The 16,995-nt window shown below is 35.6% G+C and overlaps 1 long non-coding RNA gene across 4 annotated transcripts in view; it reads right to left on the bottom strand.

Annotated features, from left to right (window-relative positions):
• Positions 1-16,995, bottom strand: part of LOC112821801 (uncharacterized) — a 353,780-nt gene that overhangs the window by 270,244 nt on the left and 66,541 nt on the right. For all 4 annotated transcript variants that reach the window (XR_012378853.1, XR_012378854.1, XR_003207553.2 and 1 more), the window contains exon 5: positions 5,085-5,258. This is a non-coding gene — a long non-coding RNA (uncharacterized lncRNA). The remainder of the gene's footprint in view (positions 1-5,084; positions 5,259-16,995) is intronic.

The following is a 16,995-nucleotide window of genomic DNA, read 5'->3' as shown; positions in this document are numbered from 1 at the left end:
ATTTTCTCCCCTCACCACCAAGCCATCCTCCCTTGCAATGAGAAGATATTTGTTATGAGTTGAACTGAATCCTCACAAAATTCATATGTTTAGGTCCTAACCCCCAGTACCTGGGAATGTGAATGTCTTTGGAGATAAGGTCTTTAAAAAAATGGTTAAGTTAAAATGAGGTGAGCCTTAATCCAATATTACTGGTGTCATAAGAAGAAGAAATTTAGACACAAGAAAGACACCAGGAGAAGGACCATGTTAGGTAAGAGCAAGAAGCAAACACAGAAAAAAGACCATGTTAAGACACAACAAGAAGCCAGCTATCTGCAAGCCAGAGACATCTTAGAATGAAACCAACCCTTGAACTTAAGCTTCTAGACGCCAAACTGTGAGAATATAAATTTCTGTTACTTAAGCCACCTAGTCTGTGGCATTTTGTTATAGCAATCCTAATGATACAATACTTAAATATTTGTTTTGGTATTAGACCAAATAAAGATTAAGTTCCTACTGAAGTCTGATTCTGATCCTGTATTCTGAAACAGAGTTACACAATATCAAAGCTAAAAACTTCTTAGAGATCATTTAGTTGAGCAGTTTTTCGTTCTGGGGGTGTAGTAGTTTTTCATTTTCTGAGGATAACTAAATTCCTTTGCAACATTTATGCAAGCCAGAGTCCCTTCTTCAGAGTCCCTTCCTCAGAACATGAGAACATATACATAACTTTTGCATAAATTTTATTTTATTTTATTCGAACTGGTTTTACTCACATAAGCAGAATTTTTTAAATTTATGAATAATTAATTCTTTCTCCATCTAATTTTTCAGGAAAAAATTAAGTCACTTTCTCAAATAAAAGACAAATGAATTGCATCATGGAAATAAAAAGAACACTAATCTAATCTGGCTCAACAGCAAATTTCAGTAAGAAACCTGATTTAAAAGTTTTAGTTCATTTTAACACAGCAATATCTTGGACATTCAACAGATTTATGACTTTGTTGTAGTTTGGGAGCAGGAGGAAGTGAAGAAAACCTAGCTCGCTATATGAGACGGCACTGCCATATTATCCAGAATTAGAATAACCATTATTCTCTCTGCCAGTTAAGGATAGGATTGTGTGAAGAAACAAAACACTCTCTAAGACCCTTTGAAGAAATTCTAATCACATCATTTCCTCCAGTCAATAAGGTCACTTTTGGCAAGTACTGCATCACTGATCCTTTCTATTTCAGCGAGAAAATAAAATAAATCCATATTTTGATGTTAAGGTCATCCGAAGCAGAAGTAACTTTCAAAGAAGTTTTTCAGTACTTTGATATATTCAAAGATTTCTTCCAATGGATAAAATGACAAGAATGTCAGTCTCAACTCCAGGCTCTATAAGCACTATGCCTGGAATTAGAAAGTTTGTAAACTATATTTGTCAACTCTGTCTACCTCTCGCAGTATGAAAACCTGGCCAACACCATTCTTCTTTTCAACGTCATTCACAGGCAACGTAACAGCCTTAAATCAGAAGATCTGCCTTTTTTTATTGGTCCAAATCATCTACCAGTGACCAATCCACAAATACATTTTTCCCTGTCAACTTTTTTTGTGACTTGGGCTTTCTTGTTCTCTCAAAATAAATAAAACTTCTATTTAAAGTTAAGTCAAACACTTAAAAAGGCAGCAAACCTTTTTGTACTCAAAAACTTTATGCTTGAATTTGTGACAGAATTTCTTGAAAAGACAATGATTTAAAAATCTGGCTTTGGAAAAAAATAAATAAATAATCTGACTTTGAAGAAACCGGTGTCATTCAGAACAATAAACAAAATTCTTTTCAAGACTGCTGACCAGGACTTTGATACAAATGTACCCTCATGTCAAAAGCAATGAAAAGTCAAAATGATGTGACTTCTTCCAAGTAGGAAATCTAGATGGTAGCCAAGACTGTTGATGCCTCACTGAGGTACAATAAGCTAAGATGTTTTTTGCCCCTAGCCAAAGGCTTTCTCGCTGAAGAAAATTCTCACCATTTTGAAAGTATCTATGGCCATTGACATTTATAAAAGTAACTCAAAAATTAGAACATTCTTTTTGATAGTTTTAGTGTGTACATAAATCAAAAAACCAGGTTTGGTTGCACAGAAAAATAATAGTAGTGTCATCTAGTTTTATACTGAAAGGAAAATGACACAGTTGTAAATTCCTTCTACTTCAGGGTATTAAAAATGTCAGCAAGTATGATGTGTATGATGTGATTTGTTAAAGACCCTGTTTCCATTTTCTTCTGTGGCTTCAACCACAAACGCACTGAAAAATTTCAAGAAGACCAGGTGTCTCCAACTTTATGTGGCTTCTTGTTCTTAGCAATGTCATAAGTAAAATCTTACCTACAGAAAACTATGTAAAGCCAAAAACCTCTTGCTGGTGTCAAAGAATCATCAGAAAAGAGACAGCACTGTGTTCATTGAAAAGCTCTTCTCAACCCCCAGGTAGTATTGGCCATTTTTCTCTCTCTGGCTCAGACTCCTGAAGTGATCAGTGATAATGGTATGACAGTGTTGCTTATGCCTATCCAAGGCATTTTGCCATTGCCCACACTATATATGATGTCTACCATTATGTGTCAAGGTGTTTCCTTCTAATCTCAAGAAAATGATATCTGCACCAATTGGGTTTTTCTCATTGCAGAAGCTATTAGCATGGCCAGCAAGCCTCAAAAGTAATCCAAGGCAGGCCCATGCTCTCTGCTCAGGGGAATAAATCCTTACAACCTTGCTCTAAGTTACACATGTGCTCTCAATACTGTCCAGAAACTAACTGTACTCATTATTTACTTTACTCTCATAACTCCTGTTGAGGTATAATCCTGCACAGAGATACAGGAACCCTATGTTCTTCTGGATGTATTGTCAGGGCATTACATTTTCCCTAAAAATGACAAATTAGAGTTCTTTTATCTTGCTCTACATATTAAACTTTGCTTTAGGTTGTGAATTGCTAAATCAGACTTTGAAAAAAAATTGTAACAGCATTTTTTAGCTAGTTGAGCTGAAACTGAATAGCTAGTTGAATAGCTAGAAGGTAGAAGCTACACTAATAGACTCCCTGTGCTCTTAGGTACTGGTATTCATTTATATGCATTAACAAGCATAGAATATTTTTTTTTTATTTTGTGATTGGAAAAGGATGCAGAAACTTTGACTGGAGTCAGGGTGTTAGAACAGAGGAGGACAGGGAGGGGATGACATGGAATTTACCCCCAATCTACTCTCTGGGATTACCTTGGAACTTCTAAGGACAGAGAGATTGAGGTAGAATCTGACAATACCTTTAGGTGCTGGGCACAGTAAAACTGCTTTGGACCCAGGTATCAGAGTGGAGCACAGAGTAGGGAAAGAAACCAGTTCCCATATGTATTAGCCAAGGTTCTCCAGAAAAAAAGAGAAATAGAGAATATTAAAAATATATATACTTAAATATGTTTATATCATTAAATATATGTAAATATATGTATTTAACTATATATAAAATAAAATAAAATTTTATATACCTACATATATATATACATATATATGATGAAATTTATTTTTTTTAAAGATTTTATTTATTTATTCATGAGAGACAGAGGAGGAGAGAGAGAGAGAGAGAGAGAAGCAGAGCGAGAAGCAGGCTCCCAAGGAGCAGGGAGCCCAATGTGGGACTCGATCCCAGGACCCTGGGATCATGACCTGAGCCGAAGGCAGACGCTTAACCATCTGAGCCACCCAGGCGCCCATATGATGAAATTTATTATAAGGAATTGATTCATAGGGTTACAGAGGGAGAGAAGTCCCATTCTACCATCTGACTGGCAAGCCAGGAAAACTGGTGGTGTAGTTCAAAGGCCCAGAGCCAGGGAGCCAATGGTGTAGATTCCAGTCTGAGTCTGAAGGCCTGAAAATCAAAAGCACCAAGCACAGGAAAAGAGCAATGTTCTGGCTCAAATAGTCAGATACTCAAGTAGTAAATTCAACCTTCCTCTGCCATTTTTTTCTATCCACACCTTCAGTGAATTTGATGATATCCACTCACATTAGGGAAGGCAATCTGCTTTATTCTAAGTCCACCAATTCAAATGGTAATATCTTCTAGAAACACCCTCACAGATATACACAGAAATAATGTTTAACAAGATATCTGAGCATCTCATGGCCGGGTCAGGTTGGCACATAAAATTAACCATCACACCATACTTCACATGGAACTGAATTGCTCAGGTGTCTTGAGGATTAGAAGTTTGGAATCAACTGAAACAGTAACTTTGGCTTTATACCTGTGCCCTGGTGCTCTTATGCTGGATATTGGTAACAATGAAATCTCTGCAAGTAGCTCTGTAGAAAACAGAACTGAAAAGTGAGAACTGAAGTAGAAGAAGCAGAGAATAAGGACACTGTGTCATGATAAATTCTTCTGATAGCAATTTAGGGCCCATGAGATACTGCTCCTAAAGGAAACTCAGAAATAAATGGGAGACATTTTGAGGTTGCTATTAGCAAGCAGTCAATACAATGGGGATGCATCCCATTACACTTTGGGTATAAAAAGAAAAGTGCTATCTTTCCTTATAGTCACATGCTGTTTGGTCTGGACTATTAGGATTATGTATATAGTACCATACATCTTGATTTAGCATAAAGGAAGACAGGACTCAGAGAATCCTGGGCATAAACTGAGGTGATTTAGAGAACAAGTAGGATAGTGTAGCCATACCCTTTATTCAAAAACAACTTTTTTTAGATGAAGGCAAAAAATGATAATGTAAATGTATCATGAACCAGTGATAATGAGCAACACAATTTATTGCCCCTGAAGTTAAAATAAAGAAAAATAATCAGAAGATGACTTGAAGCCCACCAGGGTAACTAGGGTGTCATTGTTTACTTACAAATTATAGAGTTATCCCTTCACAAACATAAGTATTGCCTTCATGATAGGTATGAATTACATAGAGTATACCGAATAAAAATTATAATTATTTTAAGAAGTCATGATATAAATTTTGGATTTAAAATGAAAATAATATACATGTTCCGAAGTATTGAAACTAAAAATTTTAGTACCATTTATTGATCCTATTTTCTTCTTTTGCTTATCTTCTTTCTTCTATCTTTTCTTCTATCTTCTGTCTTCTACATATTATCACCAAAATGTGTTGCTTCCCCAGAAATTTTTCAGTTACTTTGCCCCTTAAACAGTATTAGTGGCAGTCTTCATATGATTTTTTGAACAGTACCCTAGGGTTTCAGGACATAAAGAGATGAAGAAGTCAACAAGGAAAGACTTGATACCCAATTTCTATCTGCTAAGTTCCAGTAAAGGCAAATCATTCCTCAGTGATTCTAATCAAATTACACTGCTCCCCACATCCTACAAAGTCCCTGCCCACATACATACACACACCACCACAGCCATCATCATTGCCTCCACATTGTCAAGTGGCACAAGATTTTTTGTAAAGCAGAAAGCTGCACAAATGCTCAGAAAAGGCACAATAGGGCCCATGTAACTCATAGGTCACTTCAGGAGATTATTCTGGATAAGTCCCAATAACCTAAAATGGCCCTTGGAGCAGCAGCAAGTAGTTTTCAAGAGCTGGTACTTCCTGCCAGTGACTTGAGTCAAGTTTTGGAACACCTCCCAAGGGCTTAGAAACCTCTAAGAAAAACCTCCCTGGTATTTGCCAGCTTTGTTTACAGTACATGGATAAGCGCCTGGGTATCAATCTACTATGGATTTGAATACATGTGCATTTCTCATATTGTTGGTCATTAAATGTGCCTTCATTTTGATTGCAAGTTTATTGGCTTCCAAGTTCTAGACCTGAATAAATTATTGGATTTAGTAACCCATTATTTAGAACAAATATTTATATCTGTGTTTATTTGTCAGGTTCTCACACCTACACAACACTGACATATTTCCAAGACCTAAATATTAAAATTCATGCTCACCCAGAACAAAGGTGCACAGCTATTTTATAACACGATGGCATGGGGGGAAGAAAACATGAGAGCTGGAATAATTTATCCCATTGCATTGCATCAGAGCTAACATTATCCAAACAGTTGTGGTTTCATATTGTTTCAATAATAGTTTTTTTCATTAGAAAACAATTAACTGTACAAAAAGCTACAAGACCTGCCATATGTCTTTCACCTAGAAGCTCCATTCAAGTTTCATCAACTGTGTGATAGGATCTTAAATCTCCATCAGTCCAGGATGGCTGATGTGGGCCACTTCCAAATCAGTCACCTTCCTCATGAGGGTTCCAACCCCCGTTGTGTCACACCCTTCAATCACCTTCTTCCTCTGGACAGGTATTTCACACAAGGCCACTTCTTTGTTCAAGCCCTGACCCCTCCTCCCATAGCTACTTTCCTCACTCATGAGTTTGGACTGAATCATTTGCATTATACTACCTTTCTTTAAAGGTCCTGGTCCAGATCCTGTCCTGATCTGGCTGGCATTTAAACTACTCGCAGGTCTTCTTGATCATAAAGGGTTTGTTCTTTGTTTGTTAAAGAGGGTCTGTTTGGGCTTTATCCTTAGTCCTGGAATGTGGTCCTTACTTTATTATCTAGTGGTTATTCCTAAAATATGGCCTTTCTGGAGTATCAGCTAAATGGATGAGGTGTTTCCCAAGGTCCCTCTCCACTCTACCTGGTTGTGTAGACAACAATCCCTGGCACTGCTGTGACCTCTGGTATCTCCCTTCACCTATCAGTCCTGCAGCAGATGTTCTCAGCTAGGCAACATAGTCCTGCCCTGCACAGGGGCAGCAATATCCTCATAGAGACCCTCATGCTGACTTCTGGAGCTCCCCTCCATAGAGCCCTTCCTCTAACAAACTCCAGCCACTTGAGCAGTCTCAACTCTGATGTCTACCTGACACGGGCTCTGCTCAGGATCCATCTCCGCTCCTTAATAGTGAAAGTGCTTCAGGTAGAAAGACACAGTGAACCTGGAGTGCACCTTGCAGGTTTCCCTTTTTTCAAAGATTGGTACTGCCTGTAGTCTAATCCCCAAAAATGGTGCATCATGGATTTCATCCAGTGTTGTAGCTATTTACAGCAGGAGAGTAATCTTGCCACTAGTTATTTGGCTAGAAGAGGAATCAAGTCTGTTTTTAAAGGTAAAATTAATGAGTGAAAATACAGTCAGGTACACTGATCATAAATTAAATTCAAGGGTACAAATTTAGAATTTTTAAAGGGTCTTAGCAAAAGGGATGAGAAAATGCTTTTTAAAATATTAAGTGAATTTGAATGACTACAGCAAAACTTTATTTAGTATAGCTATACAGTTATGATTCTTCATAGTACTGATCAGCCAGTATGGCAGAATTTACTCTCATGCAAATAAATGCTTACCCCTTTACTGCACTTTCTAATCTCTTTTGTTTACTTCACAAAGGTCTTTTTTAGTGCTATTACATTCTATTATCTGAAGATGCATTGATTATTTTGCAAAGAATAAGCAATCATAAGTTACAGCATAGGTTGTATTAAAATGCCATTTTGGGGCACCTGGGTGTCTCAGTCAGTTAAGCATCCAACTCTTTTTTCTTAAGAGAGAGAGAGAGAGAGAGTGCAAGGGGGAGGGTGGGAAATGCAGAGGCAGAGGAATAGAGAGAATCTCAAGCAGGCTCCTCTATGCTAAGTGCAGAGCCTGTTGTGGGGCTCCATCTCACCACCCAGAGATCATGACTTGAGCTGAAATTGAGTCAAACGCTTTACCGACTGAACCACCCAGGAGCCCCAAGTGCCTGACTCTTGATTTTGGCTCAGATCATGATCTCAGTCAGGGTCATGAGATTGAGCCCCATCTCAGGCTCCACACTGAGTGAGGAGCCTGCTTGAGATTCTCTCTCCCTCTGCCCCTCCCATCCACACACACACACACACTCTCTAGAAATAAATAAAAATAATAAAATAAAATAAAATAAAATAAAATAAAATAAAATAAAATAAAATAAAAAATGCCAGTTTGACTATAAACCTATCAAGTGTGTTCTCCCATTGAGGTACGTAATACATTAGTGCTAGCAAAATCCACCAATAGAACAATTCCAAAAAATACTAGCAAAATCCACCAATAGAACAATTCTAAAAAATATAGAAACATAAAGTCATCAACCAATACACCAGTAATTGCATCTTGATTAATCTGAATAAATGATATTGTGGATGCAATTCCATATAGACCATACCAAGTTAACTGTGACAGCATGGATTCATTTAGTGCTGCCATTTCCTGAAATGCATTCACACTTCTAAGTTTGGTATAACTGGCTTATTATCAATGTATTTCTTACTCTTAAATATCATCATTAAAGTCTGTTAGGCTTTTCAAGTGTACCTAAAAAAGGTAGGACAACTCATGGAAACTGGTAAAAATATTAAATTGTCATATACCTTATATTCATGCATAATTAGCTGGTTTTTAAACATCAATTTAATCATATAGAAATGGATGTACTTGAGGCCTACCACTAGAAGAGAATGCCAAGGACTGGAAGAGTGATGACTGGATGATTGCCCTAATTTGGCGAGTGGTGAGACATGTATGTCCTCTAACATACATACCCCCTATGATTTTTCTCAATGTAAGAAGAACTGTCCATCTACAGCTCTGATTTTCCACACACTACAGAGAACAGAATGCATTATGGCAGGAAATTCACTTTTTTCTTGTAGCCAAATAGGATTCTCAACTAATACCAAGTTTTCATAAGATAAAAGGGATCAAAACCACTGTTTTTTCAAGAGAGACAGATATTAGTGAAAACTAAGAGTTTTCACTGAAACCTAGTTTGGCACAGAAGTCTTTGTCACTCAACAGTATAGAATGCAAGCAACATGCAAAGTAGTCTGCTCAGAGACTATGGAGGATAACTCAGGAATCATAGTCAGCAGGATTCAATGAAAATCTGACTAGGATGACTTACCAAAATACGGGATGATTTTTCTCATGTAATTAAGGTACATAAAAAGGTAATCCAGGATTGATTTAGCTGCTCAAGAAAATGTTCATGATCTGTAATAATGATGTTTTTAAAAGAATTCCCACCTTCTACCATGAGAAAAGTGTGTTAGTTTTTTGTTTTTGTTTTTGTTTTTTTACGTTAAGGGATGTGTTTGCCATTCTCTAATGAATTTAGAGTAGTATTTAAAAACACATGGAATAAAGCTATTTATAAGAGTTGTACATGAAGAATACTTTGAGAAGTGTGTTATTTCAGGGAATTGATATTATAGTTCTTCTGTAAATGCATTTAGGGAAGTGTTTAAAAACACACATAATAAAAATGTTCTTAAAAGTGGTAACTGCTTACTACAAGAAAAAAGTGCTTTTTTAAGTTAAGGGGTATGTCTGCCACTCTGTAATGCATTTTGAGAGGTGTTTTAAAGCACAGTGCAGATATTTTTTAACCGTTCATGGTTCTAGGGTCTTTTCTCAAATCAAAGTGTGGCTATTCCACCACCAAGTGTATGTGTGTTCTAGGGAAAAAGAAAAATGGAATAATAAAGGGCAAAAGACAAAAAGAGTCAAAGAAGAAGGAGTCCTAACCCTTTTAAAATAAAGCACTTCCTCAGAAGCCTCTTCTCCCATACATAGCAACTTCTGAATGTATCTCTTTGGTCAGAATTATGTCATATTATCCCAATTGAAAAGATAAGTATTTAATTTTATTGATTCTGTCATTAAACAATGGGAGAATAGTTAGCGGATAGGCAACTAGCAATGTCCATCCTAGCTCTTTTGAACATCACTTGTGTTATATTGGCTGTGTGTGATTTAACCTTATTTATCTCTGCAAGATCAGTTGAAATCTTAAATTTTATTGACTCCCTAACTATTCCAGGATCCAAACTGGTTATTTTGTGTCTTTACTTGGATATTAGCAAATAAAGACAAATTAAAAGCTATACATGATACAAAACTTTATATTTAAATTGGTCTGGCAATTATTTTTTTTATTTTTTTAAAGATTTTATTTATTTGTCAGAGAGAGAGAGTGCACAAGCAGGGGGAGCAGCAGGCAAAGGGAGCAACAGGCTCCCTGCTGAGCAAGGAGACCAATTCAGGACACTATCCCAGGACCCTGGGATCATGACCTGAGCCCAAGGCAGATGCTTAACCCAGGCGTCCCTGGCAATTATTAATAATAGTAAGAACAGAAGAGTACTGATTATTAATGATTTAATGATTATTCAAAGAATATTATAGGTTTTTAAAATTACAGACTGTGTAGATTAGCTATAAAATCATCTAAGCAAGATAAGCCTTAAGAGAGTGGTTTAAAATTTATATATACCTACATTGAACAAAATCTTAGACATGTGAGCTAAAGTAACAATGGAATGAATACTGTGTCTTCAAAGCTCAATGTCACTATCATAAGAATTAAAGATTAATGAGGCTGCTCTGAAGAGAGCATGCCCAAGACTTTAACTAGACAGGAAGCAACCAACCTCAGCTGGATCCTCTGAGGAAGCTGCTCTGTGCTATAGAAAATTATTTTTGGAAAGAATTACTGCAGGTGAAATAGATGAGAAATGCTGTTTCCTGAGTTTATGGAAGCCTATAACTATCAATTCAAGTTGATCAATATTTGTAGACCCTACACTATATGTCACAGATACTGGATTATTTGGTTAATCCTTTCTCTTACTCCACTGAGTGAAAAACAACTAAGTCTCTAAGGTCTTTTTCTGGGGAAACTTAAATATTAAGTAACCAGGCAGTTCATTTTAAGCAATTAAAATTAAAAATAAAATAACAGTTTACAATATGATGGCACATTATGGTAAAAGTCTATGCTCAAAGAGAATCTAGTACCATAAATCTAAGAATTGTTTAAGAATTCTTAAGAAAAACATCTAGAAATTACATTAAAAATTATTTTTGGCCAATAAATATAATGTTAAATCTGGATGGTCAGCAGTACTCACTTGTCTAAACCCTAAAATTAATCCAAGTATATTCTGAGGAATTCAGATGGGACAGGTGACTAGAGTATGATATAATCTACTCTGCCTTTTTAATTTAATTTTCAAGGGAGTCTGTGGTGAGGAGTAGAGACCCTTGATTTATTAACCAATAATAAAAGCTATGACACATTTATAGATGGAAAAAAGGTGAAAACTGTCTGCAGAAGGATGATACCAATGAGAATCAACTTGATTCTCATCTTGATAGAAAATCTTATTTTGGTAATAAAATCCTGGGGGAGCTCATGATTATAAAACACCAGATTATCTCTGAAAGCCAGAATGAAAGATGAGGCTGAAAGCAAAAGGTCTGGTAGATAATTTGCTTCAAAATTTCAAAACTGGCTCCCCTCCTTCTTTCTGAAATTGTTTCTCCCTTACCTAAGAGGAATAATAGATCAAGTTAACTTATAGAGAGTTTGAACAACAGATCTATAGACCTAGGGACATCAGGCAAAATTATAGGCCAATATATGGTGATACTCAAAGCAAAGGAATTAATGACATCCTGCATTCTGAACAAAGAGACCTTGTGGTCCTAATCTGCTGACAGACAGCCAAACACCCAGAAAGGAAAAGGGAGGCTTTAGCTCTAAAAAATAATGAACCCACAGAAAAGACATATAGATGCTATAGATTCCCAATGACAGAGTCTAGTTCTCACCCAATAACCCTACACTGCAGCTTCCTAATAAGTCTCAGCCATACACACAATTTTCAAACAGCTATTTGGTGCCTCACTCCTAAAGTTATCAGCTTAGGATCACTAGATATTCAAAGAAAGCCTAAAATATGAAAAACAAACTAAAACAAAAAAAAGGCAAAAGGAAATTTAAGGAAGAAATAAACTTAAAAAATATAAGCAATTAATGACGTCAGAGAGATCATAAAAACACTGAATCAAGAAAATAATATTAGGAGGATATGAGAAAAAACAGGAGGTCAACAAAAAAAGCTGCTAGAAATTACCACTATCATAGCAGAAATTTTTAAAATTTAATAGAAATGCTGGAAGATAAAGTCAAGCTAATCTCCTGGATAATTAAATAAAAAGACAAAGAAATGGAAAATAAGAAAAAAATTATAAGACAATCAGAAGATCAATTCAGGAGATCTAATCTCCCTGTCATAGGAGTTCCACAAAGAGAAAACAGATTTTAAAAAATGAAAAGAATTTTTAAAGAAACAATACAAGAAAATGATTTAGAACTGAAAAAAAACTAAGTTTCTGGGTTAAAAAATAAACAGTGAAAAAAGATGCACAAAGCACAATGTTGTAAAATTTTCAAAATAAAAAAATAGAAAATACTAAAAGCTTATAGATATAACAAGGTCCCATACAAGGACTCAGACTTCAGAATAAAATCATGCTCGGCAGTGGTAATATGGATAATTGAAAACACTAGAGCAATGCCTTCAAAATTCTAAGGCAAAATTATTTCCAACCCATAATTGTTACCTAGCCAAAATATCACAACAAATGGAAAGTCAAAATTGTCATGTTTAGTCATGCAAGATGTAAAAATAGCTATGTTTATGCACCTACCCTTTTGTTTGTTTTTGCCTTTTCTATGCAGCGCAGTACATTTTGCTGTACAAAATTTGTATTTCCACTATCTCAGAAGCAAAAAACTCTCCAAAGCTTTAGGGAATACAACACCAAGAGAGAGATGGATAGAAGTAGGTAGAGACAGAGATAGAGTTAATGTCAAAATTCCTAGCATAATTTCCCCCAAAGAAGATTTCTAAGATACAGTAGATAAACAGATAGAAAAAGGCGTAGGGTCCAGGAAAAAGACAATCCAAAACAGGAATTATGCAAAGGGAATCCCATATATGATGGTAAATGAAAATCCTAGGATAACAGTTGTGCAGCAGACCCCGAAGCAACAGTCCAAATTGGAGCAAGAAGTCAGAAGGCTCAAAAAGGGGTAGTAGGACTAATGTATTGAAAAGGGTAGAAGTGTTCTTTACTCTGTTGGCTAGTATGGGACTAAATATGTGCTAGGAAAAGAGTAAAACAAAGAGATCATTATGTAGCAGACTTTAAGATGGTCCCCATCCCTGCCTTCTGGTATTTATACCTTTGTGTATTAATTTCCTCCCCCTGGGTTTTGGTAGGACCTGTAACCTGCTTCTCCTCAAAAGATGTTGGGATATTACTCCTGTCATTACATTATACTTTATAAGACTGTGTTGCTAGCAGACTGGCTCTGCCTCTTGCTGCCCTTGAAGAAGCAATAGAAAACATAGATAGAAATAAGAAACAGCAATAGAAAACATTAACCCTAGGGGACAAAAAGTTGTACAAGAAAATAAATGTATAGAACACAATGTGGCTTAGCCATGAATAATATTTATGGTCATAATGATGTAAATTCTGAGTGTTGACTCTATAAAACTTCTAAATTGAGAATGAGGGGGGAAAAGTACATATTTGGTAGAAGAAAAATTTATAAGCAAACTAATTCTTCATCTTCATAGTAGTAACAAAATCCATTTTTGGATTTCCATACTCTGTGCAATTGTCAAGCACCAAGATACAATATTTCATACATTGATCAGTGGCTTTATTCATGCCTCTCAGCTTTCTCAGCAGTACTTCCTCTTGCCCTCTTCTCTGACTTCCCATCCACCATTCCTAACACTGTCTTAGCCACGCCAGTCCTTTTTGACCACTCAGCTCTGGCAACTCCCCTGACTCCTTCCTTTACTAAAAAGGCTATACATGAACATACTGGGTGAAGCCCTCTGAAGAGAACTAAAGTAATCTCCCCACGGAGAATGAAAGTTTTTAGACCAAGAACACCAACCTTCCTGGGCTATTTGAAATAGAAATCAAAACTGCTGCTAGTTAGAGCTACTAGATAAAGCAGAGAGTTATCCTTGAGCTGAAGACCTGAAGAGTTCTATTCAGGACAACTCAACATTGCTGAAGCTCCTGAGATTCTCCCCAAAATTCTAGCCACATCCAAATTAACTCTGAGGACATCACTGGAAGGGAGGAGAAGAGAGAGTTAAAATCAAAGTCATAGAAACATAGTGAACAGAGATGCATTCTATAATAGTTATAAATTTTCTCTATTTAAAGTGTTTAATTTTCACTGATAAATTTTATTTTATAAAATCTGAACACTTTTACCAGTTTTTTTTCAAAACTATGTTCAGAATTCACAGAATAACATATTAAGCAAAATAAATATTGAAATGATAGGACTGTTCTTTTGCTTAAGTAGTGCAATCAATTCACAGCAGGAAGCCAACCAAAATTTACCTAAAATTTTGTAAAAAATAAATAGCCATAGAAACACACTATTCTGTATGGAGGCAAATACCAGAGGATTTGAAAATTACTTCTTTATTCTACAGGATATTGATGTCATATTTCTATATGATATGGACTCATGCCATTTTTAACATGCATTTTGAAGTTATAATAATTAGAATGATGTGATACTGGCCTAGAAGTCAATAAACAAATTGATGTGCCACTACAGAAATTTAAAGATTGTTACAAATGAAACTTGTGAAAGAGCAGACTTTTCAGACGAACTAACAACTGGTTAAATGATTGTCATACCTGGGTAGATAACGTTGTGTACAATCATGGGTCTCACGTGCAAAACTAAGACAAAACATTCTCCATGTGGAAAATAAAATTACACGTTTTTAGGAAGCAGTGAGTAATGTTTTGTTGATCTTCAAATTTGCTATTACATATTCAGTGAACAAAGCCTGTTCATAGCACTAACATAAACACATATCCCTCACATAGTCTCCCTCCTTGAAAAAGGGAAAAAAAGCTAACTTCTCTAAACCTCTTCTAGCAGAGAGACTTTGAGTCAGAGGTCTGAGTTGAAGTCCTATCTCTGCAAACCAGCTTTGGAATTCTGGGTAAACAATATAACCTTGAACTTCTGCTTCTTTATTTTTAAGAAAATGAGGTCAATAACTTCTGATAAAAGCAAGTCATCTCATTTAATTTCATGGTACCCTAATGTAGACCTGCCTTGAAAACAGTAAAGTACCTAAATGAGTAATTGATATTAGAGTGATTATTGTTTAAAAGGACAAATTCACATAAAACCCTTAGGAGAAAAAGAATATTCCCAAGGGGTGTGTGTGTGTGTGTGTGTGTGTGTGTGTGTGTGTGTGTGTGTATTCCTACTAACAATGTTCCTGATTAGAATATACTGCATTTTTATATTCTATTTTAAGAAATAACACATTCTAAGAATAAATTATTTTACTTCTAAGAAGTATTTGAATTCAACAATAAGAAAATGAGCAACCCAATTAAAAAATAGGCAAAATATGTGAACAGACACTTCACCAAAAAAGATACACAGATGGTAAATAAGCAAATGAAAAGAAGCTTAACATAATATCATTAGGAAATTACAAATTAAAACGAGACATTACAATTTAAAAATAGGCAATTAAAAAATAGGCAAAGGATCTGAACAGATACTTCACCAAAAAAGATACACAGATGGAAAATAAGCATATGAAACAATGCTCAACATCATATGTCATTAGGAAATTGCAAATTAAAGTAACAATGAGGTATTACACACCTGTTAGAATGGGCAAAATCTAAAACACAACACCAAGTGCTGGCAAGGTGTAGAGTAACAGGAATTCTCATTTACTGCTGGTAGGATGGTATAGCCACTTTAAAAGACAAATTAGCAGTTTCTTACAAAACTCAACATACTCCGACCATATGATCAGCAATTATGCTCTTTGGTGTGTTCTGAAAAGAGTCGAAAATTTGTGTCCATGCATAAATGTGCACACAAGTGTTTTATAGCAGCCTTATTCTTAATTGTCAAAACCTGGAAAACAATCAAGATGCCCTTCAGTAGGTGAATGGATAAACTGTGGCATATCCAAACAATGGAATATGATTCAACACTAAAAAGAAGTGGGCTGTCAACCTATGAAAAGACATAAAGGAAACTTAAATGTGTATTATTAAGTGAAAGAAGCCAACTGAAAAGGCTATATACTGTATGACATAGCCTTTTACTGTACTTATATGACATAGCCAATATACTGTATAATATAGCCAACTATATCACATTCTGGAAAAAACAAAACTGCAGAGACAGTAAAAGAGCTCAACAGTTGCCAAGGACTAGGGGGAGGTAGGGTTAGATAGATGGAGCACAAAGAATTTTTAGAGCAATAAAACTACATGAATCATTCTATAGTGGAGAATATATGTCATTATACATTTGTCCAAACCCACAGAATGTGTAACACCAAGAGTGAACCCTACTGTAAACTATGAACTTTGGGTGATAGTTATATGTCAGTGTAGGTTCTTCAGTTGTAACAAATGTACCATACTGGAGCAGGACTTTGATAGTAGGGGAAGCTGGGCCTATGTGGAGGCAGAGAATATATGGGAAATCTCTGTAACTTCTGCTTAATTTTGCTGTGAACCTAACATGCTCTAAACATAAAATCCAATTTTAAAAATTTACTTGAATTCCAAATATGTATGTTTTAATTTGCTAGAAGCAAAGAAGCACATTTAAATAATTAAAATTAAAATTGAGCTGCAACATGGGGTAGACAATTTAGGGTTTTTTAGGGTAGTTTTTTAAATAACATATTTAGCATCCTAAACATATTTGACTTTTAATTTATTCCTTGCAAAGTTCAACATTATAACAAACAAATCCTTAAATGAATTGAGGAGACCACAGAAAGTATCTGAATGAAAATCATTGGTTTAATGTATTTAGATTTAATTTATTTAATGTTCAATTCCAAAAATTCCATAACAATGCCTTAAGTAGGTAAATCTGAATTATCATCAACACCATTATTTGCTTAAATTAATTTCTGAAAAGCACATATCTTAAAGTTAAGCCAAGTTCACTTAAGAGCTTTTAAATTAAATGCCAAAAACTTGGGGCACCTAGGTGGCTCAGTCGGTTAAGCGGCTGCCTTTGGCTCAGGTCAT

This window comes from Callorhinus ursinus, unplaced genomic scaffold (assembly GCF_003265705.2).
Source record: "Callorhinus ursinus isolate GAN/ISIS: 27379988/994484 unplaced genomic scaffold, GSC_fseal_2.0 scaffold8, whole genome shotgun sequence".
NCBI classification, from domain to species: domain Eukaryota; kingdom Metazoa; phylum Chordata; class Mammalia; order Carnivora; family Otariidae; genus Callorhinus; species Callorhinus ursinus.
Note: the sequence above shows the minus strand (reverse complement) of the source record. Positions and strands in the feature narration are given on the sequence as shown.